At 44.2% G+C, this 24017-nt stretch overlaps 1 protein-coding gene across 1 annotated transcript in view; it reads right to left on the bottom strand.

Annotated features, from left to right (window-relative positions):
• SNTB1 (syntrophin beta 1) overlaps positions 1–24017 on the bottom strand; it is a 230981-nt gene that overhangs the window by 65070 nt on the left and 141894 nt on the right. The window lies entirely within an intron of this gene.

The following is a 24017-nucleotide window of genomic DNA, read 5'->3' on the forward strand; positions in this document are numbered from 1 at the left end:
ACAGACACATCACATGAGGGTTCTTAGACCACTACAACCTTATGGTATGGGCTAAACTGTGTCTCTGTTGGCCCCTATATCCATATGTTGAAGTTCTAACCCCTAGTATCTAAGAATGTGATTGTATTTGGAGACAAGAGTTCTTTAAAGAGGCAGTTAAGGTAAAATGAGGTCATTAGAGTGGGGCTTACTCTACTATTTGTGTTTGTTCTTGTAAGTAGAGCGGTTAGGAGGTAGACACACATGGGTAGAGGAACATGTGAGGACAGAGGGAGAAGATGGCCACCCACAAGCCAAAGAGAGGTCTCAGAAGAAACTAACACAGCGGACACCTATTGTCAAACTTCAAACCTCTGAAAGTGTGAGAAAGTATGTTTCCAGTGTTTAAGCCATTCGGGCTGTCCTACTTTGTTATGGCGGCCCCGGGGAAACAAATACGATGCACTATAACACAAGAAAGGACAGACACGTAGCAGAAGTCTGTTTAAAGCATTAGAAGCCATACTCATAGAATAAGACAAGGACTCTTACTGAAAAGCCAAACAAGCACTAAAGAAGTGCTTCAGGAGAAAAAGAAACTGAATCCCACAGAAGGAGTGGGAGTGGAGAACAACAGGGAACAAAGAAACCAGTCAACTTATGATAAAATCCAAGCCAATATCACTGCTGGGTAACAAGAGTAACAACCAGTCTGGGGAATGTAAAAGGAGGTGGTGAGTAAGATCCTGAACAAAATAACGTGGAAGACAGGAGTGGCGTGAAAGCTTCCTAAGATCCTTGTATTTGAGGTGAAGGGGTTAGAGATAATAATTTTGTTTCGATTTTAAATCATATACACATACCAAAAATTAAAGGGTAACTATTAAAACAACAGGTGAAGACTATACGATTACCAAAATGAGCAGAAAGGAAAAATAAGAGGAAGAACAAAATAAAAATAAGACATGGGCAAGAAAAGAAATAAAACAACAGAAAAAGCAAAGATCGTAACATAGGAAGAACTCAGTGTCGAATTGCCTGCTTCCTTCCTCTGTGGTTCATGTTCCGTGTTCCTTAAACTGAGGGAAATGACCGGGTAGACCACGTATACAGCTTTGTGCTAGGGCATTTCTCTCACCAAAGACCTACGCGGGGGATTAAGTGACCACCAGCCAGAGTCCCGCCACCAGGCAGGATTCCCTGAGCCATCAGAAGACTCTGGTTCTGCAAGGTGAGCAGTTCTAACCCATCCTACCTCCCATCCCCAAGGGAGCCACTCTTGCAATATCCAAATCACACTGAAAAATGAATGGAAAATAGTGTTCACAATGGGCACACATTAATTTTTAAAAATCAGTTTAAAAAAAATCACCAAAATGGCTTAAAGCCAAACCAAATCAATCCTCTCATTTATTCTTCCTCCTTTTCTGCTTGGGGGGAGGGAAGAGAGATGTGTCTCAATTTATCTCCTATTTCCTGTCTGTGTGCATGGACATTGCAGCAACGCTGGGTCACTGCTCTGCCTGATGTTTTCCAATCTTTGCATAAAATACTTGAAAAATTGGCTCCATCTGCTCTGGAAACATGGCACAGACCAGCTGCCCCACGAGAAAATACGCATACCTCAGAGGGGCAGAAGGGAAACTTACTAAATTTGTATTTTCCACACAAATCTTTTCTTTTGGAATACTGCACAGGGCTGGACCAATGTACTTAGCCCACCTGATTTCATAATTAATCATGGAAAGACTCTGACAGTTATTGAATTGAATAGGATTATATTTTGCCTTGCACAGTTTCTCTGTGGATCACTACTTGACTCTGAAACTTCTCACTTTGTCATTTCCTTCTTTAATCAGCTACCTAAGGACAGGGACTATGCATTTAGAGCCTACTAACACCCTTGAGCAAGACTGATCCTATAGCAGGCAATCAACTAAAATTGGCTGAATTTTCTTATTAATGCTAAATAGAACACTTATGAAATTAATGCCAGTTGTTATTAGTCCTATCCACCACTCAGCCTGGAATTAATTAGATCTTTCTTCATGGTCATTTTTAGCCACCTATTGGCAAGAGAACCAAGAGTGCAAAAAAGAGAGAAGCCACAAAATCAAAAGTTATCAAATCACCACCAGAAGCTCAGGGTCGGGGGAAGAGTCAACAAAGAAACTAGAATTATTATTTTAAATTATTTCTGAATATTTGCAGAGTTGTGTTTTTTTTTTTTTAAAGGAAAAAGTATTCCCTATGACAATCTGTGAAGAAAATTAAATCAGAGAAAGAAGACCTCTGAGACATAAAGTGATGAGTGGGAAGGCAACTGCCAGAGTTACCAAAAAGGCAAGGCCAAGTTCATGGTGACGTTCTTTCTGATGTCTCTTCTAGCAAGAGTCCTGGCTCGAAGGACTCTTCATGGTTTTTTCTTCTATGTATTAGCAGGGTTGACTGGTTCTTAACTAATGACCCCTTCTTCTAGGTTAGCTCAAATATCTTCTGTGTACAGCCTTCCATGAGCCCCTCTACGCAGTGCATGTCTGGCTTTCCATTAGATTTCACTCCTATAGCACATAGATCATGGTGTCTGTGGTTGACTGCTAAAATTTCACTCCAGGGCTGGACAGAACACTGGAGGACAGTGATCATGTTTATTTTATGTCTCCACCTGTATAGTGGTCCCAGGAATAACATTAACAACAACAACAACAACAACAACAACAGCTGTTATCACCATTAATGAGATCTCACTATAGCAGATGTTGCTATGGTCTGAATGTTTTGTCCCTCCAAAATTCATATGCTGAAATCCTAATCTCCAAAGAGATGGTACTGGAGATGGGGCGTTTGGGAGGTGATTAGGTCATGAGGGCAGAGGCCTCCTGAATGGAATTAGCCCTCTTATGAAAGAGATCCCAGAAACCCCCTTCCCCCATGTGGGGATCCAAGGAGACATCCAGAGCCCAGAAAAGGGCCTTCTCCCTACCCACCTGGCACCCTGGTCTTGGACGCCCAGCCTCCAGAACTATAAGAAATGCATTTCTGTGGTTTATAAGCCACCCAATCTGTGTTAATTTGGGTAACAGCTGCCCAGAAAGACGAATACAGATGTAATTAGCACTTTGCATACATTATAGCATTGAATCTTCACAAAAGCTTCATGAAGTGGTGATACCCCTTTTCACTTTTCTTACAAAGGAGTTCAGAAACATGGAAGTAGCTTGCCCGGGGTCACAAAGCCAGTAACTCATAAAGCCCAAGAAACCAATTTCTTCTTTAGCACAGCACACAGGAGTGGTTACCATACCTCAGCGCAGGTCCGGGTCACCAGGTACTGGTGGAAAATGCATATTCCCAGGCTCTGACCCTGGAGTTATTCTGATTCAGGAGGTCTGGGGCAGGACCCAGATGCAATTTATCTAGCACCACTCCCTCTCTGGGCAGTGCCGACAGAGAAACAGTACAGTCTGCTGCTTGCCCACCAGACACTCAATCAGCGATGGTGAATGAATGAATTTAACAGTTATCAACAGTCACACAAAATAGGTACGTGACATTCTTCACCTCTGTCTCTCCGTGGGTAAAGATGGAAAATTATAATGGTTGAGATTGATTTAAGTCATGGTATTCAACATATTCAAATGGACGCACCCAGGTGGCTCAGCTGGTTAAGTGGCCGACTCTTGGTTTCAGCTCAGGTCATGATCTCAGGTCATGAGATTGAGCCCCATGTCAAGTTCCATGCTCAGCACAGAGTCTGCTAAAGTCTCTCTGTCCCTCCCCCTGCCCTACATCCTACCCACCCTCCCCGCCCCATGGCCTGGCTCATGGGCTCCCTCTCTCTCTCAAATATATAAATAGCTAAATCCTTAAAACAAAATAAAAACACATTCAAATGGGTTTCTTTATATCAGGACTTCTCAGAGCCCTTAATATAAGCAAAATGTTAATGGCAAAACGCAGCATTTGCTTCAAGGTAATTTTTAAAAAGATTTAGTTATTTATTTATTTGAGAGAGAGAGAATGTGCATGGGTTGCGGGGAGCAGAGGGGAAGGGAGAGAGAATCTGCAACCGCAACGTCATGACCGGAGCCGAAACCAAGGGTCAGAAGCTCCACTGACTAAGCCACCCAAGCACCCTCACTTTAAAGTCATTTGGTCATGGATTCCACTCCCTCCGTTACTCTTACGTGACCCCTTCAAACAAAGACCAAAACAAAAGCAAAAAGAAAAACAACTGTAATGACAGAGTTTGGGGAACGGTGCCTTGGAAAATCAATCATCACTTACATTTACATGGGGCTCTGCAGTTTACAAAGTGCCTTCACATGGATTACTACCATCGCCATTTCTAGGGGTGGAAGCAGAAGCTCAGAGAGACTAGCAAGAGTTCATCTAAGAAGAAAGAGCTCACAAATGCAGTGCGAGCATCAGACCTGGGCCCCTGGGCTTGGGGTCCACTGCTTCCCCAGGGCACAGGCAGACACGCTTCCTTCCCATATAACCTTAGCGCCTAAGGGAAGCTGAGCAGTAAAAGTGCAAAGCTCTTTACCTTTTCCTTGCCTCAGTTTTCTCATCTGTGCAATGAGTCATCTGGAACAAACTTAAGAGCAGTAGTACCTCACCCGACATCAAATAGCTATCTTTAGTAGCAAGGCTCTTACAGTCCGTTTTCATAGCTCCTTAGTGAGTCCAAGAGATCTGTCTTGAACTAGGAGGCAGTCACCGTGCCAGGAACTCTGCTGGCAATGAGAGAGGCACAGCTCCTTTCTGACACAGGATTAGGTCTCACGGAATGTGCCGGCAGAAATGTTTGTGTGCAGCTGCCTTTTGAAAAATTGCTTCCCAGGCCAGAGTACCATGCCCTCTTGTGCCCTGACTCTGGCCTGCCACCTCCGGGGGGAGGGGGGCTGGACAGCAGGGACAGCAGAGCATTGCAATGAAATATCACCGGTGTCCTTGTGGTCAGTGCCACATGGCCATGCCCGAGGCTTTGAAATCTACCGTGACTCACCAGCAGGGCTGGAAGTCAGCTTCCCTTTGATAATAAAAGCTATTACCTGACTCTTTAAACATTTCAACTTTCCTCCCCATTTCACAGCTCATAAAGCACCTCTCTGATGTGGGGGGATTTTTTTTTTTTTTTTTTAATTTAAGAGGAGCTAGAAGACAGCATGTTTTTTTTCCACCTCCTAATTGCTTATGGCCTCCCCTAAGCTACGAAATGGTGATTGGGCAATGTCGCTGTTCTCACTGCTCATGTCTCTTCCGATGCCCCTGCACGGGGCATCTCGCTGCCCTCCTCCCAAGCGCATCTCATCGCGCGTCTGGTGTAAGCGTTGCCAGAGCCCGGGTTCCTCTGGACGCCGTGCAACTCAGGAGCTGCCCGTTAGCATCGGAGCCAAGAATCAACCCGACCGCTCCAACGATATGTTAGAACTTGGGTCAGGCCTCAACTGAGGCCTCATCAGACGCAGAAGTCAGCAGGTTGGCACTGGTTCTAGAGCACACGCTGAGTATTCTGGGCTCAGAGCAGCCATGGGGGAAAAGGCAAATGTGGGGCATTACATACTGAGGGGAGGGAAAATCCCTCCGCGGGACCCATGGGCCTTCGTGGTTATCGATGTGCCTTTCTGCTCACATGAGGAATGTGCTGGGTTTATCACCCAAAATAAGAAAACAAGTGGCATTATCATATTTCCAGGAATCAAACACCATTCATCAGGGATCCAAGTAAGCAGCCCCAAGGTCAGGGTGAAAAGATTTATAGCACGTCTCTTACATCCAAATGTTATTTCTATCCTTTAACTGATGTAAACTGGTTTAAATCCAATGGAGGTAAAATGATAATGGCATGTGTTTTTCCTATTTATTTCCCCCTTCCTTTCTTTTCTTTTGTCTGTTCTTTTTTGCTTCCTACCAATTTCTTCCTTAAGCTCTTACTAAGGAGACAGTAATAAATAGCTCTTTAAAAAACGTGGGGTGCCTGGGTGGCTCAGTGGGTTAAAGCCTCTGTCTTTGGCTCAGGTCATGATCTCAGGGTCCTGGGATTGAGCCCTGCATGAGCAGAGAGCCTGCTTCCTCCTCTCTCTCTGCCTGCCTCTCTGCCTACTTGTGATCTCTGTCAAATAAGAAACTAACCATTCAGGGGCGCCTGGGTGGCTCAGTGAAGCAGTGGACTCTTACTTTTGGCTCAGGTCATGATCTTGGGGTCCTGGAATTGAGCCCTGCATCCAGCTTCCCAATCCCTGCTCAGTAGGAAGTCTGCTTCAGGATTCTCTCTCTCTCCCTATGACCCTCCCCCAGCTAACTTGCACACGTGAACACATGCACTCTCTCTCTCTCTTAAATAAATAAATCTTAAAGGAAAAACTAACTGTTCTCCCCAGAGTCAGGCCTCCCAAATCACCCCCTGCCATGCCTCATTTGGCACATAAATCCTGCTCTCACGCTTCTTATCACCCCTTCTGGAGGACAAAAAAATTTTAGTAGAAGCAGGAAAATTCTATTAGGAAAGAAGGGCTTCCTCAGATCTCCATGCCTGTCATGTTTCTAAGCAATGATTTGCTAGGTCATTTTGGGTAGGACTCTTATGCTTTTACTAACAGTTTCCCTTTTTGTTAAGGCTGGCAAAACGAGTAGACACCACCAGAAGCTGGTGATTTTGGGAGATGATTACCCGACCCACATGGGTGTTTAAGATTAGCTTGAGTTTCGTAGGCCTGGTTTGAAAAAGAAGAAACAAACAAACAAAAAAAACCTCCATGTTTAAAATTACAGAGCACGCAGGGCTCACATTTTCATAAAACCACTTAAAAATGAAAGGTCAAACTAATCACTCCAACACCGAGAATCAGCCTTCTTGTCAGCACGATTCAAAGAGGAGCTTCTGTTCTCCATGATCACACCTATCTTGGCAGAATCCCAATAAGCACTTTGCACCATGACAACCGCGAGGCAGGCACAACATCTTGGATGGTGTCTGTGTCCCTCCTGAAAGGGAATGTGGCTTCTGCACGAGAGCACAGGAGGAATGAGGCTCACGTCTCTAACCTGGGCACACCCGCACACAGGCATGGGCTCACACGTGCTCTGGGAGTCATGGGCCACAGACTCAGGGCATTCTCAGGAGTGCTAAGGGAAACAGACATGAAATCACTTCATAAAGCCCTAATGCAAATATCTCATTGTTGCTATGGTCTCAATGTTTACGTCTCCCCCAAATTCATATGTTGAAAAGCTAATGCCCAAGGTGACAGTATTAGGAGGCAGGGGTGGGCTCTGGGAGGTGATAAAGTCACGAAGGTGGAACCCATGTGAATGGAATTAGTGCCCTTATGCAAGAGACTCCACAGAGGTCCTTTACCCCGGGGTTCCTCCCCCTGTTAGGACACAACAAAAAGTCGACAGTCTAGAAGACAGCCCTTATATGCCCCTGCTGACACCGTGAACTTGGGCTTCCAGCCTCCAGAACTGTGAGACATACATTTCTGTTATTTATAAGCTTCCGAGTCTATGGTATGGTATTTTATTATAGAGAGCAGCCCAAACAGATCAACACAACTGTTTATTATAACTTCTGCAGCTCTGAGTTACCAAGGAAGAACACTGGTGTGGGAGAGACACTGAAGTGCTCACTTCTAAATGGATTTGGGACCAATACACGAGGCCCTAGGCTGTATCTCATAAAAAGCAATATGCTACAGCTCTCTAACTTTTTAAAAGAAGGAGAGTCATGAGCTTGCAGATTTGTGTTATGGGGTGAAGATGGAATTAGTAAGTAAAGCTCACCAGAATTAGGAGCGAAGCAGAACAGAGCACCCGGCCCAGTGGTAGGCACTCGCAAATGTTGTTGAATTATTTTCCTTAAAAATTTATGCCATTCGGGGGCACCTGGGTGGCTCAGTGGGTTGAGCCTCTGCCTTCGGCCAGGTCATGATCTCAGGGTCCTGGGATTGAATCCCGCATCAGGCTCTCTGCTCAGCGGGGAGCCTGCTTCCTCCTCTCTCTCTCTGCCTGCCTCTCTGCCTACTTGTGATCTCTGTCTGTCAAATAAATAAATAAAATCTTAAAAAAAAAAAAAAAAGAATTTATGCCATTCGGTTTCATCACGCATTTTGGGTGTGGTGTCCCTCGTGGTCGGCCTCAGTTGGCACCACACCATTGCCCAACTATATTCCAAGGCTCTTGGCAAGACTCACCTTCAGGCACCTGGGTCTGAGAGGCGGGAACCACTGTCTACAGGAATGGAGGGTGCTGAGCTGAGCCAAGCAGGGTGAAAGTGAAAAACAGAACACGTTCAGACCAGGAGGGATGCCCACGTGACCGTACAGTAGATTTTCTTACATTACTAAGAAATGGTCTTGGAAGGCAATTCCAAAGAAGAATTCTAAAAATGTAATACAGCAGCATGGGAGTGAAGGTACAACTGCCTAAGGGTGTTGCTAAGAAAGGTAGCATCACCTGAATATATATATTCCGCGTTCCAGCCACCCAAGATTAATGGCCATTCTGAAATGAGGCCATGCATTATGCGCCTTTTGCACACGCAATTCCTGCTACCAAGAAAGTCTTTCTTTTCCCCATCGTTAAGATTCCACTTAATACCGTTCTTAGGCTCCTAGGCACCATTACAACACAGAAATTTAGAGCAGGTATATTTAAAATTCTTAGTTTCCACATCTATTGTTCTCATTTGTCTGTGAGTCAGAGAACATCTTGGTATCTTGCCCTTTATAAACAGTTATCTAGAATAACTCACCTAGTCCCTTAACTTCACATTCCTCATTCCCCTCCTAGCACTTGTATCTGGATTGTTTTTCGTGTGTCCTCTATCTCGTCTGCCGAAATGCACGCTCCAGTGCAGTGAGAACTTGGCCCACTTGTTCTCTGTTCTATTCCCACAACTTGAACCTGCTCGCATATTGTGTGTGCTCCACAGTTATTTACTAAATGAATGAATTACAGGTACGAAAACAATGTTTATCGAATGAACGAGCAAATAATGAATCATGCATTTGATTTTAACAATCACTAAACTATTTATAATCAAAAAAGATGTTCAACCTCTAAAAGATGATGTAAAATCTGTATTTACACAGTTCTACTCTGGACTTGGAGCTACTGGATTTTAGACAAAATTATCTTTCAATTCAGTTATTCCAGCTAAAGCTGTTAAGCTTAAAATGGAGGGAAAACAATATGGCAGAGGAGTGGAAAACCAAATTCCAGGAGAAGATGGCTTCTAGGGGCACCTGGGTAGCCTGGTCAGTTAAACGTCCGCTTTTGGCTCTGGTCCTGATCCCAGGGTCCTAGGATCCAGCCCTGAGTCTGGCTCCTTGCTCAGCGGAGAGTCTGCTTCTCCTTCTCCCTCTGCTCCTACACCCTCCTCCAACCCCACCCCCCCTCCGCTTGTACACCCTCTCTCAAGTAAGTAAAACCTTTAAAAAAAATAAAAAGTTGGGCTTCTATAATTCTAAGGTCTGCTTTCTCAAAATAATATAAGGGTACAGGGTGAGGTTTTTAGAAACCTGAATAACTAGCAATTATTTTTAAGGCTCTCTTTTGCTACCAAGAAAGTTTAAATACAGGGGCATCTGGGTGGCTCAGTCGGTTAAGCGTCTGACTCTTGATTTTAGCTCAGGTTGTGATCTCAGGGTTGGCAGATGGAGCCCCACGTCAGTCTCTGAGCTGGGCGCAGAGTCTGCTTAAGATTCTCTCCCTCTCCCTCTGCCCTTTCCCCACCCCCTCACCACACGCACTCTCTCTCTCTCTCAAAAAAAAAAAAAAGAAAGCTTAAATATAAAATGGAGAAAACAACAAAATACAACTTTATGTATTAGAACCTAAACTTTGAACAAATACTTGTTCAACTTCTGATCTCTTCTAGGGAAAAGAAAAAACAAGGATTATGAATACCTTTTTGTATGCTTTTGCTTGAAATTCATTTTTACACGTTTAGTTATTTAAACTTTATAATACTTATTATTTATTGCTTTATTTAATTGAGTTTATATAAACTTTAGAAAGGTGTTTTTATAATTTATAGTTGGTTAAATATGGAATTACTTCTATAAGCTTAATAAATAGGGTCTTAGTTAAAATTACACATATATATGAATTTCATATTGTGTTTACAGGGAAATTGAGACAGATTCACAATCAATCAATTGTACTTATGACTTATGACCTCTTTCCCAGGCATCATGTAATAAGCTCCTTTATTTACGGACTTTCTCTGTGAAATTAAAAAGTAGGCTAAGTACAAATCTTTTCACTTTTTGAGGACCAACTCAAGTCTGGTTTTTGCCACGAAGCTTCTCCTAGAAAACACAATTTATACTGTTCTTTCTCCTTTCTTAATTTTGGCAGCATTAATGTTGGGTATATATTTTTATTCAGGTTTCAGTCCACCACAGACAGCAGATCTTTGGCCTTCACGGATTTAATACAGTTGTTACCGTGCGTGACCCCAAATGCCGCTGGCTTGCAGGCATTTGTAATTTTGCTAGGGACCAGTTCTAAAGGTGCAGGCTGACTTCCCACCACAGACCTGTCTATCTGGCTCTGCTGTTCTCTTCATACGTGGCGTCATTAAAGACACACACACACACACACTGGGTGCCTGGGTAGCTCAGTTGGTGAAGCAAGTGCCTTCTGCTCAGGTCATGATCCCCAAATCCTGGGATCGAGTCCCGCATCAGGCTCCCAGTCCACAGAGAGTCTACTTCTCCCTCTGACCTTCTCTCCTCTCATGTTCTCTCTCACTGACTCTCTCTCAAATAAATAAATAAAATCTTTTTAAAAAAAAAATTTAAAAATTTTATTTATTTATTTGACAGAGCTCACAAGTAGACAGAGAGGCAGGCAGAGAGAGAGGAGGAAGCAGGCTCCCCACTGAGCAGAGAGCCCAATGCGGGGCTCCATCCCAGGACCCTGGGATCATGACCTGAGCTGAAGGCAGAGGCTTTAACCCACTGAGCCACCCAGGTGCCCCAAATAAATAAAAGCTTAAAAAAACAAAACAAAACAGAAACCTCACACACACAAAAAAATGCATACACACCATGGGTGTACACTCTACTCTGTTCTTTTTGGAAAACAGCCTAAAAAGGCAAATGATAGTACTGATTATGAAAGTGATGGTTTCCTGCCAGAAAACAGAAGTTAAAGACAAACGAAACACTAGAACACTGATTTGGTAGTTCTGAGTTCACCGTGAAGTCAGTACTTTGTGAAAGAACCAGAGCAAATCCTTTTTACCACATTTAATAAAAGAAAATATATATACATATATTTTATTAGCATTCACAGATTTGGGGATTTCTAAAAGCCTCTATAGACATCCCATTTCAAAACAGCTGCTTTGGAAAGAGAGCTACCTTTCCAGTAAAATACGCGGGTCGGCCTTCGTAGACTGCTTTCTTAGACTGCTTTCGATCTACAGCCTGCTGTGTGTCAGGCCCTGTACCAGACAGCGACATAAAATATTTCATTTAAACCCTATAAATTCTCTTTTGAGGTAAGTATTAGTGTCTTTTTTTTTTTTTTTAAAAAGATCTTATTTATTCATTTGACAGACAGAGATCACAGGTAGGCAGAGGCAGGCAGAGAGAGAGGAGGAAGCAGGCTCCCCACAGAGCAGAGAGCCCAATGCGGGGCTCGATCCCAGGACACTGGGATCGTGACCTGAGCGGAAGGCAGCAGCTTAACCCACTGAGCCACCCAGGTGCCCCAGTATTAATGTCTTTTTTATAGACACAAAGGATCAGAGACTTAAAAAAACAAAACAAACAAAACTTGTCTGAAGTCATTCAACCAGTAAGTAACAAAGCAGGGATTAAAATGCAGGTAGGTCCCGGTCCAAAGCCCTGCGCTCCTCTTCGAGATCCTGCTTCATCACAACCCCTCCTACACATTCACTCAGTCAGTTCTTACTTGATTCATTTGACTCCAACCTCATTTCAAGGCCCTAAATTCACCTTAGCCAAAATGCTTGGTTCCTGAATTCAACAGCTAAGCCAGAGACAATTACAGTGCCCACTGTGCTCACACACACACACACACACACACAGACACACACACACAGACACACACACACACACACACACACACACACACACACACACACACCAAGGACACTTTATGTGTTCTGAGCGCTGACACTACTGACTTCGGGCTGTCTTTGTGCTGTGTGTCTGTGTTGGGAGATCTGCGTGCACAAAACAGAATGTTCATCTGAAGTTTTTGTGAAACACAGACAGGGCTTCATGCTCCGTCTTCACGGACAGAGTCCCCTGACACATTTTTTTCCCCATTGCCTCTGATAAAGATCGGGTTCATTTGCATTTCTCCCTTTCAAACCCATTACTTCTAAGGAGCAGAAAGCAGCCCTAAAGTAGATGGCTAACCAGGGAAATGAGAGTCTAGGGATGCTGCATCTGAGAGGAAACCAGGGTAGGCTTCCCACAAGACTTAGTCCCTCTGTACGTGGAGCAAAGAAGAAGTGACGAGTGGGGAGGCTGGGGGTAGGAGAGGGAGACTGGAGAGGTAGATGAGCTACACAGACATGTTTCCTAAGCCCAAACAAAGTCTCGTAGACAAGTGCAGTAAGAGGCATTGCTGGTGCTACTCTAGAAGTCTTTCAGGACAAGAGGAAGGTGTCCATACTAATTAGGGAGAGAGAGGCCTTGGCCCAGGGGCCATCATGACCAGAAACCTACACTCCCCTATCTCCTCTTCCTGGTACTCCCCAACGTTTTACTCTTTCCTTCTCTATTTTCCCAGAGATCTCTTCAACCCTTTGATCTTCTACTCTAGAAGGTACTCCCAATCTCTATCCCGACCTCTCATCTCACCAAAGTTCCAGACCAGCAGGCCCCCTCGATCCCCAAAGGCAAAACAGCAATCAAAGGATTTTATATTTGCATAATTCTGAACCGATCTTAGGACAATTCACGTGGATGGTGGGGTGTCCTGGGTGGAGCCAATCACGCGCTGGGCTAAGAGTCGGAGATACACGAATTTTAGTCTCACATTTCGAGTAAACTAGCTACATGATTACGGTCAAGTGACATGACACTGCCAATTCATATTCTGTTTTTTTGTTTTTTTTTTTCTGTCCCTCCTATAGCTCTAAAGTTCTGATTCTTAGAACCCATGGAATAAGTAAATCATGTACCTGAATTGTGCTACTTACTGGGGGCAAGAGAGCCCAGAGCCGCCTGAGTTCAGAGACCTCCTTTCCGTTTTTATTTTTATTTTTTAAAAATATTTTATTTTTCTATTTGATAGAGAGACAGAACACAAGCAGGGCAAGTGGGAGAGGCAGAAACAGACTCCCCACTGAGCAGGAAGCCTGATGCAGGGTTTGATCCCAGGACCCCGGGGATCACGACCTGAGCCGAAGGCAGACACTGAATGACGGAGCCACCCAGGCTCCCCCTTTTCTGATTTTAAATCTAGTGCTCTCATTAGGAAGGATGATAAATTCATAAAACATTAAAGGCACTCAAAGACCACCACTCATCAGTCCTGCATCTCACTCAAAATTGAGAAGCTTGACATTTTCAAATAAAGGTAGCCCTAAGTCATACCGAGTTTATGGTCCAAGAATCCTCATGTGGAAAGATGATTTTTTAAAACACAGAAATGAGGGTCAGGTGCCTGGGGTTGCTCCTCTCCTCTGCCAACAAAGCCGTGTTGAACAGGCAAAGTGAGACTGTATTTTTTCTCAGAGGACTCTATTGCAGGGTCTGCTGGCAACGGAGAATACGTTTCTGGCTACTGCCACTAGTCCACTGACTCACGTCACGCATCTGACGCTACAGACACTGTCTAGGCTCTGGAGCAACAAGCCTCAATAAGAAATTGCCTCTTCTCTCTGCCAGATTGTACTTGCATGACCAAGACAGATCAAGAAGTAGTTTAGGGTCTCTCCCTGAATCCTTATGAAAGGGCAATGGGTAAGAGTAATTCTGAGAATCTCTCTTGCCCTCTGAAGCTCCGTAAAGACCCTCATTTTCATTTTGTCTCAGGCCCTATGATAATATGGGTGTTCTTAAATCGGATTCTACAACTCTAGATACATCTGCATGCCTGTTCCTAATTCTACCTAAAATCAATAAAGGACTTCAAAGTTAATCACTCTGATTCAGCTTACAAAACCTGAAAATACCAACTTGAAAGAGTTTCAGGCTGAAAAATGAAACGTGGTTATTTGCATTGCATTTGTAATATTGCAACCTAGTCCTATCAGAACTAATAAAAAGCCCACGCCAAAAAAGTAAGGCTGTGGAGGGACTCTGAAAATGACACTGGGAATTTCAAAGCATTAGAAAGTAATTCTTCCAGGGTGTGGGGGATAAAGTCATGAGTAAATGCCAGGGTGAGGTACTAGGATTTGACTATAGTTGTAAAGAAAAGGAAACTTCTAGGTGGTGGCCAGAGCCCTCTGCGTGTCCCAGAACTGGCTATCAGTATCTCTTTGCCCCCTGAAGATCTTATGTATGTGGGCTGGAATGTTTTTTCCCTGCGTGAACACACCAGGGATTATAGCAGGTACCCCTTGGTCCTCTGCCAAAATTCCCTTCTCTAGGTTAGAGCCCTCAGACTTCATGGTATGTGAATAATGACTGCCCACAGTAGAAGCCTTCTCTTCCTCTCGAGACCTGCCCCTGGCCCACAGGAGTGGCCTCTCTTTACCTGCAAAGTAGCCTACAGCCAGTGGCTGACTCATATGGGGACATAAAATCCCAACTCTTCTGTGTAAGGTGGGGGTGGGTAGTCTGGGCTGCCCATCCTGTTCCAGAGCCCCCTGTGGGACTGGGATGACACTAGACTCTAGCTGATAGCACATTTTCTTAGCTTCCTCCTCAACCTCTCTCGATTTAACCATTGCCTTACAGATTTCTCCTGAGTGCCCTCTCTGTAAGTCCCTCCTCTAGAATCTCCATCTCCAACTTGGCTTCTAAAGAATCCTAAGACACTGAACATGCCGTACGTGCTGTCTTGATCTCTTGGAGCCTCCCAGGGCTCCTGCTCTCATTGGATATGCCTCCCAACCTCCATTCCCTGCACTCACCCTAGTCCTAACCCTAATGGGTTTTACTTCTCTGACAGCCCGCAAAATGATTCAAACAAGCCAACTCCATACTCCCATTGGATCCAGAGACCATCTCGCCCTCTAGTTACTACAAAGCCTGTCTCACAATCCCTGCTGTTTCCCCTGCCCCCTAGTAACCCTACGGGGTCCTGCGAGGCTTGCAGCATTGTCCCCAGGCTCTCAGTAAATGTCAGTAATGAGCTGCCGCCAGGCTCCTCTGTCCAGTGTTTGCGGTCATGGGATCTGCCATCTCCTGCTGTTCAAGGTGAGGCTCTCTCCCTCACCAAGGGGGTGAATAGAAGGTGATCAGAATAATCAAGTAATGGAAATCAATAGGAAAATCTTTTTTTCTTTACTGAAGAGAGGAAGGTTTTCTGGAAGAGATCTATTTCATAAAGGCACGGTGATCGGTGATGACCAATAAGATAGAGTTGAGCAGAGTGTGCTGGCCATACAGCCAGGCACAGAGCTTTCCATCTTGAGGTCTACACATGTCTCCCCAGAGATCAAGAAGGGCTCATATGAATTGGTGGGAATCAGCCCCACAAGGCCTCCCATTACCAAATTGTGCTGTGAAGTCACGCAGCAAAGTGGGCATATTTCCATCTTTCCATTAGAGCTGCCTCTCCGCCCACCTAGCCACCCCCATTTTAGAGCCCCCATTTCTCAGAGAATGGCAGATGGGCGCAATCTGCATTCACATGTGTGCGGTGGCTTTGAAGACCAACAGGAAGATAACCAGGCTGTTGCCGGTTTTCCCCAGTCTTGATCCATCTCAGAGGTGAATCACTCCGGAACTGGATGACTTGCCTTTTAAAAGCAGCACAACAGGCCCATTAGCACTTAATTGCATTAACAGTCTGTTTCCTAGCATAACAAACAGACTTGATTTAGGGATGAGGCAAATCAGGGGTAGCCTGGACCATAGTTCTATTTCTACTTATCTGATGGGAGTTCCCTCAGGTCAGAGACTATTTTCACTCTGGGAAGTGGTGGGAAATTCCTACGTAGGTGATTTTTAGGCAGATGGTGAAGCTGATATATTTAGAGGCTCCAGAAATATCGTTCCCTTAATTACACTGTCAAGATCTTGATTACCGGCAGCCTGTTTCACTCTGACCAAGGCTATTGCACATTTGCATTTGAGATTCCTCTAAGGGAGCTGGGCCGTGCAGCCACAGGATGAAACTGGTGATATTCACGTGGCATTTGGGTGGATGAATAAATTGTTATTGTTGGAGCTGAAAATTAATGACGGTCTAGGGAATGATGTGAGCTATAGGGAACATATGTTGACAGATGGGAGACGGGTAGATAGAGGCGGATGGATAGGGACAGACAGAGAGCCGGATGGATGGAGAGAGGGATGAGAGAGAGACGGAGGATGACACGGAGGGATGAACAGGTATAGGGCCAGATGGATAGGTGGAGAGAGAGAGAGAGACAGTTCTGCCTTGGCACAGCAGTGCTGGCCGGTAAAAATGACTGTGCGAGCTGAAACCACACCGAGTGCTCTCCATCACGTGGAAAAATTAGTATTGTTCTCTGGACACTTAAAATTTTTTATTGAAACGTTAAAAATGGTCTTTCTGTCAACTGTAGATATACAGGGAAATGGAAAAAGTAGTCAAACCTATTTACTTAGTAACCTATCCCTTAAGACATAAGGAAGATTGAGAATTCATCATGTATTTTATTCCTTTGTCGAAAACTTGAGAGCAGTGTGAACAGTGCTTGTTGCCTTCTCCTCATCACGTAAGTGAGGTTCTCAGTGAGCGTCTTTTCCAGGCCTTGACAAGCCATCCTACTCCTTTCTAAGTCTGGATCAGCCGGCAACATTTTATCCTTTCTACTTTCAGCGAGGCGAAATGTCTCGGAGCGCTCCCACACTGGGAAGCTTCTCACTTCTTCTGGGGCATCTTCATCCTTTCTTCACTGCCTTCTGCACGCAAAGCAAGATTCTCTGGAACAGCACTGGCCCCCAAACTCCCAGGGTCAACCAGTTCTTCCATAATTCTATTCCCGTTTGATCAGAAGCTCACTTCCACAATGATACTTTCTACTTGACCGTACTTTCATCTTTTTTGGACAGCTCCCCCTTTCTATTATCCATGCTTAGCAAACGTCATAGATTTATCACCAGGAAACAAGGAGGAAACACCAAGACCTGCTTTGCAGTCTGTGTGAATGAACACACATGTGGTGACCGGTCACTGACCGACTGCGAGAGAATCACGGGATTGGTCACCAGGCAACACACATTGGCTGTTCACGTAATGATTTTCTGAATGAGGAGCTGGCAGCAAGGTCTGTACTTTATAAAATTACTCGCAGTTATTAGACCATAGTAACTGAAATATGAACTGTGTTGTTGAGAGACTGTGGGCATTGATTTGAATCATGATAACCAAATTCACAGTGCCTGCTTCAGCAGCACATATACTGAAATTGGAACATAACTGAATTCATAGATATTGGAAACACTCAAAGCAAGGCCAACTCTGTGTGTGTATGTGTGTGTGTGTGTGTGTGTGTGTGTGTGTGTTTTAGTCTTCCCCTAACCTGTCCTAACAAAGACCGTTTCAGTCTTTGTCGGTCCTGTTCATTGGACTTCTATAGCACAAAACAGGAAGAAAGTGGAGAAAGGCAGAGGACCACGGTGTGGACAATAAAGACGGAGACCTGCCGGCTAGGTGTGACAGGAAGAACAGAGAATGATCTCTTTCTCTTGGATTTCCTTTTTTAGGATCGTGAAAGGAATGAAAGTAGTTCAAGATTAGGATGAAAGTGGATAGGAGCAAAAAAAGATTTTAGTAAGGGTTGCACTGTGCTCATTGGAGCATGTCCCCTGCTATGGACTGAAAAGCTTCCCTTCCACATTCACAGGTTGAAGCCCTAACGTGATGGTATTTGCAGTGGGGCCTTCAAGGGAGGTGATTAGAAGGGTGGAATCCATGATAGGATTAGCGTCCTTTAAAGAAGAAGAGAGCTACCATTCCTTTCTCTCTGCCCAGTGAGGCAACAGTGAGAGGGCTGTCTATAAATCAGAAAGAGGGCTCTACCAGTATTCAGTTCTGTGGGTGTCCTGATCCCAGACTCCCAGACTCCCAGACTCTGGAACTGCGGGAAACAAACTTCTGTGTATAAGCTACCCGATCTACCGTACTCTGTTTCAGCAGCCTGAATGGATGAAGACCCCCTTTATTTTCATAAACACACATAAAATATTTGAGTTCTTTTGATATGTCTCTTTATGAGGAAACAATGCTTTTGGTATGTGATAATGCTCTAACTTTGGATTCCGGTGGTTTCATGTAGACGGACACATGTTCTCTGGGTCCCTGTAGGAGCTCAGCTTAGTGGAAAATTCTGGACTTGAGGAGTGGAAAGAAGGGTTCACATTGTCCCTGCCACTTGCTGGAGGAGTGAATTTACTCCTGCAGGCTAGCCTCATAGGATAGGAATTATTTAAACACATCGCCTGCGACAGACTAGGCACACAATAAATACTAATTACCAACTTCCCTTCCTCCAATAACACCCTGGGGAGGCACAGCTATATAAATGTTCCCATTTTTAAAAATCTGAAGTGGAAATGAGGAAAGCTGAGAACTGAATTTGCATCTCAGAGCTCCCAACTGGATTTTTTGTTGTTGTTTCCCTGTGCTGTGTCTGTGTTTTTAATCCGATAAGAAATAGTTTGCAAACTAAGAAAACAAAGTAAAGCAAAGGCAACACCTGATGAACTGAGCAGAAAAGAAAATCCAACAATTCTGCCATGTCCCTGTTGGTTAGCGTTTATCTAAGTAGCAAGAATCAGAGCCTAGCTTCTTTCTCTCTTGTTTGAAACTGGACCATTGAAACACCTGAGTAATAATGACTGCAAAAACATGAAAGAACAATGACTGAAAGACTGTGTTTGGGGCATATAATATTTTACAATTCCAGGTAGAGATCAGCATTGATAGGCCCTTTGGGTATAGATAGGCCCTTTGGATATAGGGCTTGGAAGGAGGTAAGAGGTTTAAGACCAAGAAAAACAAGGGAGCAACCACACTGGTACACTTGACCCATCTACAGCTGAGTGTGCACACAGGGAAAGCAGCACAGGGCCTGGACTGTTACTGTCACAGTTCAGAAGGCCAGGAAGTGAAGGAGAAAGAAAAAAAAAAATGGCCCCAGCCCAAGGGCAGTTGGCCCAGTGCTGACCTTGACACTGTAGGAAGTCTAGAGAATGGCTACGAGAGTTCAAGGAAAGACTAAAATCAACTGCAATGGATAAGCTGCAGTGGATTCTTTTAAAAATTAGAGAAATAATGATATCATCACATTTTCCACTCTTTAATTATTCCTGTATCTTGATTTAGAGTGTGACTTCAGATCAAACACTTTACATTCTCTGGGTCCCAGATTTCTCATCTGTACAAAGAAGAGGTCAGTTCAGGTCACTGTCGCAGTTCAGGCTGCTATCACAGACTACCACAGACTGGGTGACTCAAACAACAAGCACTTGTTTCTCATAGTTCTGGAGGCGGAAAGTGTAAGAACAGGGTGCTGGTGAGGGTCCTCTCCCTGGCCTTTGGAAGGCTACCATCTTGCTCTATCCCACATGGTGGAGAGAGAGTGGTCTGCTCTCTTCATCCCCAAGAAAGGCACCAGTCCCTTCGTGGGGACTCTACACTCATGACCTCATCCAAGCCTCAAGACCTCTCAAAGGTCTGACCTTCAAATACCATCACATTGAGGATGACTGCTTCAATATATGGATTTGGGGAGGACAGGAATGTTCAGTCCCTAGCAATTACCTCTGAGTCCCTTCTCTCTGATACTGTAGATGAAGGTTCCCCTCTTGTCCACCAAATCAAATTCAAATCATCTATCCAGCTTTTAAAGTCTTCCATAATTGGATGCCACCCAAGGTATCACATGTGTCTGATGAACCTTCACCTGCCTTAAGATCAATCTCTAGCATGCCTTCACTACAAGCTATATTAATCTACTTTTTTCCATGTTCATTCTCCTCTCTTGGAGACCACTGAACTCTCTCCATTGCCTCAAGGACTAGCCATTTTGTGGGAGCCATTCTTCCAGTCCTCAGACCATCTCAGAGGAAAGAATAACATTAATACAAAGTTTTCCTTCTGTGTACTATAGAGGAAATTTTAGGATTGGCATAGGCAGGATCTTATTTATTTATTTTTAAGATTTTATTTATTCATTCATTCAAGAGAGAGAGAGAGACAGAGACAGAGCACACAAACAGGGGGAGAGGCAGAGGGGTAAGGAGAAACACACTCCCTGTTGGCCTGGAACCCCAATGTGGAGCTCAATCCCAGGACCCTGAGATCATGACCTGAGCCAAAGGCAGATGCTTAACCATCTGAGCCACCCAGGTGCCCCACAGACAGGATTTTAAAAGGGAAGTTGTTGTTGTTGTTTCGTATTGTTTTAGCTCATGTAAATGCCAGTTCTAAAAATCTGAAATTAAATTTAATATGTATAAATCATGGCCCAGAGCTGCTGCTATTAATCACAAAAATCAAAGATTAACAGCATAAGAAAAGACAAAGGACATCAATTTAAGGTAAATTACAGCTGAATATATATAGGATCACACTTTATAGCTTTACAAATACCAAGCAAATTCTCTGATATTTGTGATAACATAAGAAGGCCACAGTATTAAGGATTTGCCTTTCGTTGTAACATTTTGCTGAAAACCATTTGTATGCCTCCACACTAGGATTCAGTATTAAATATTTAATCAAAAAAAATTCCAGCTTGGATTTTTTCCCTAGGACTTGATCTGTGGTAATCTTTTCAGAAGTTCTGAAGCTGAAGGCAATAAAAGACATTCTTGCTTCTGGTAATTGTCCATGGTAAGTCATTACCGCTCTTAGGAATACAACACATAATACAATTTGAAGAAACATCTGTAATGATTACCTGAAATTGGAAGAACAATACTATTCTAAAACCAGAAAGAGTTTTTATGAGCCTTTATTCCTGCTCCATGGGAATGCCTAATAATGACTCTACTGATAATATGGTATAAGCAGACAACTTATAAGCGAGAAAATGGAAACTTTGGGGAAAATTTCAACATTATTAATGACACAATTTTATTTTCCAGCTACACAAATAGTAATGAAGTTTGTGTTAAAAGAGATGGAGGGAAAAAAGGAAAAAAAAAAAAAAAAAAAAGAACCTCCAGGAGTTGAGAGCATCTCAGTCTCTTTGAAGTAGAGAGATGTGTGGGCTCGACAGCACCCTTTGCCCCCCCAGGTCTAGTCTCTACCCATTTTCCCCCTGCTTATGCCTTTGGAGACAGCTTATCCAGATGCATCAGAGGGGCTCCCTTGCCTCTGGCCTGTGGGCAGCCTCAGCCAATGGGAGACATCAGCAGGAGATCAGTGGGCGGGGTCACAGGGGTTATACTTCCTCCCAAAGACCATAGTTCTCAGTGGTGGCCCTTTTCTATAGCTACAAGTCTAGCTAGTTTCAGGTAACTGCTCCTTTTCTTGCCATTTCAGATTAAGGGGTGGCTGTGGCCTCTTGCTGTTGTTAGAGCTGGAGTGCTTCTCCATCTCTTCCTGGTTTTCCTTACCTTGGCCACAGTTTACAAGTTATCCCTTCATTAAATCCATTCCAATCACTTTTGAGTTTGCCATCCACTTCCTGCCAGGACCCTGAGATCTCCAGAACATCTGCCCATCTACTCAGGCCCCTAAGCAGTCGAGGACATCTTTTCATCCCAATCCTTTTCTCCTCCTCTAGCAGATAATGTCTGTGTTGCTTTGGCTTCCCCAGAATCCATTCAGTCTGTTCCTTGTACAACAGCCAAACTTTCCATTAGAGAACCACCTCTCCTCATTTCTCAGGGCACAAGGTTTGGATGAGACTGATCTCAGCACAACCCAGGGTGAACATCTGATCTAAGTCAGTTCCATTAGGCTTAATCTCAGGACTTCTGTTGGAACCATGAGGGCAAAGAGGCTTTTATTCGGGTAGACAAGTAGCCGTAATGGAAAACATAGGCCTGGAACTGTCGGGCCAAGGATGAGGGCTTGCCTACATGTACACCAATGAAGTGGGCAGGGTGCAAAAAGATGGAGAAGCAGGCCTAATAACATTATTTGGATCACTGGATCCCACCATGCCTGAAGCTGATCCTTGGGTACTGTTCTCTATGTGTTCTCAAAAGTGATACATCCCTTTTTTGCTCAAGCTGAGTTGAGCTTTCTGTCATTTTGAATGGAAAGACCCCCCCCACATATTTGGAGGAAGTAAAAAGCAGAGAGTGTTGGAGACTGTTGACTTAAAAAATGATGCCATCCCCAACTGCTGTACTGTTTTCATCGAGAACCCCAGCACACAGGTCATGAGAGGCTACCTGGGTTGTTTATTACACTTTCAGTGCTACCACCACCTGCACTGTTCCTTTCATCCTTTGAACTCTGTTTGAGATGGGACAACACCAAATCAAACAACCCACTCTGTGTTGAACTTTGTGGCTGAGACCCAGGCATGAACTGGTACAAACAAAGAACAATGGTGTTCAAGTATTATTTTCAAGTGCTGTTTGACTGGGCCTTCTCAGATGACATGGTTCCCCCGCAGGAAAGCTGTTTATTGCGACAATCATCATTCCCATTTACTGCCTATTACAATGTGAGTCACTGGGAGGTCAGACTGGTCCAAAAGCCCAGTGTTCCTGAGCACTCCAGGTCAAGTTCAAGGGACAGCAGTCAGGTATAGATAATGGCAAAGGCTGAATGCTTTGACATGAAGAGAAGGGTTAACGCCCAGCAGACGGCTGCAAAGTGAGTTTTACTGTCTTTAAGGTATCATGTAGCTTGGGAAAAGAAATCAGAGGGACAGTGTTAACATGTCCCCAGGTCCTTTTCCACAGTCGCTGTCCTCCCTGAGAACAAAGATTAAATCTTCATTCATCCTTAAATACTTTACTCCTGCCTAGTACCTGGCCCTGCACAAAACAGGAGCTCACAAATGACGACCTTCAGGGCCTGCTGGCTTTAGAATACAGATAAAATATAAGATAACATATCAAAAGAGTCCACACCTGGTAGTTGCTAAGGCTCTTTGTTATTATTGCTATTACTTTAAATGAACGTATCTACATTATTTTTTTAAAAGATTTTATTTATTTATATGACAGACAGAGATCACAAGTTGGCAGAGAGGCAGGCAGAGACAGAGAGGGGGAAGCAGGCTCCCCGCTGAGCAGAGAGCCCGATGCGGGACTCGATCCCAGGACCCTGAGATCATGACCTGAGCCGAAGGCAGAGGCTTTAACCCACTGAGCCACCCAGGCGCCCTCACATATCTACATTATTAATAAGCAGGTTCATGAAAACTCACAGGAACCCCCTTTTTAAGCAAGCTTTCCACTTCTTCACCTCACAAGGCAAACGGTCCATTGCACGTTTGAGTTATTTTCCCTCACCTTCACGTGTGTGACAGTCAAGCTACGCGTCTACTCCCTCATCACTCACCCATTCACCAATCTGCTAACACCTGAAATCTGCAACATACTGAACTCTACAGTGGGGGAATCAAAGCTGATTAGGACACAGCGCCCCACCCACCGCCATGTACGACACAAGCCTGCTGGAGCTGGACAGAAAGTCCAAACAGTGCGCAAATGAGAGATCCAAAGTCACTTATGGTTTGTCTCCCTCCCAATCCCATCTTGTTTCATTTATTCTTCTCCTACCCACTTAAGCCCCCATGTTGCATCACCACTTCCTCATATCAGGGGATAGAGTATTATGCCTCCATCAGAAAGGATGAATACCCAACTTTTGTAGCAACATGGATGGGACTGGAAGAGATTATGCTGAGTGAAATAAGTCAAGCAGAAAGAGTCAATTATATGGTTTCACTTATTTGTGGAGCATAACAAATAGCATGGAGG

The sequence above is a fragment of the Mustela erminea genome, chromosome 16, assembly GCF_009829155.1.
Source record: "Mustela erminea isolate mMusErm1 chromosome 16, mMusErm1.Pri, whole genome shotgun sequence".
Lineage (NCBI taxonomy): Eukaryota > Metazoa > Chordata > Mammalia > Carnivora > Mustelidae > Mustela > Mustela erminea.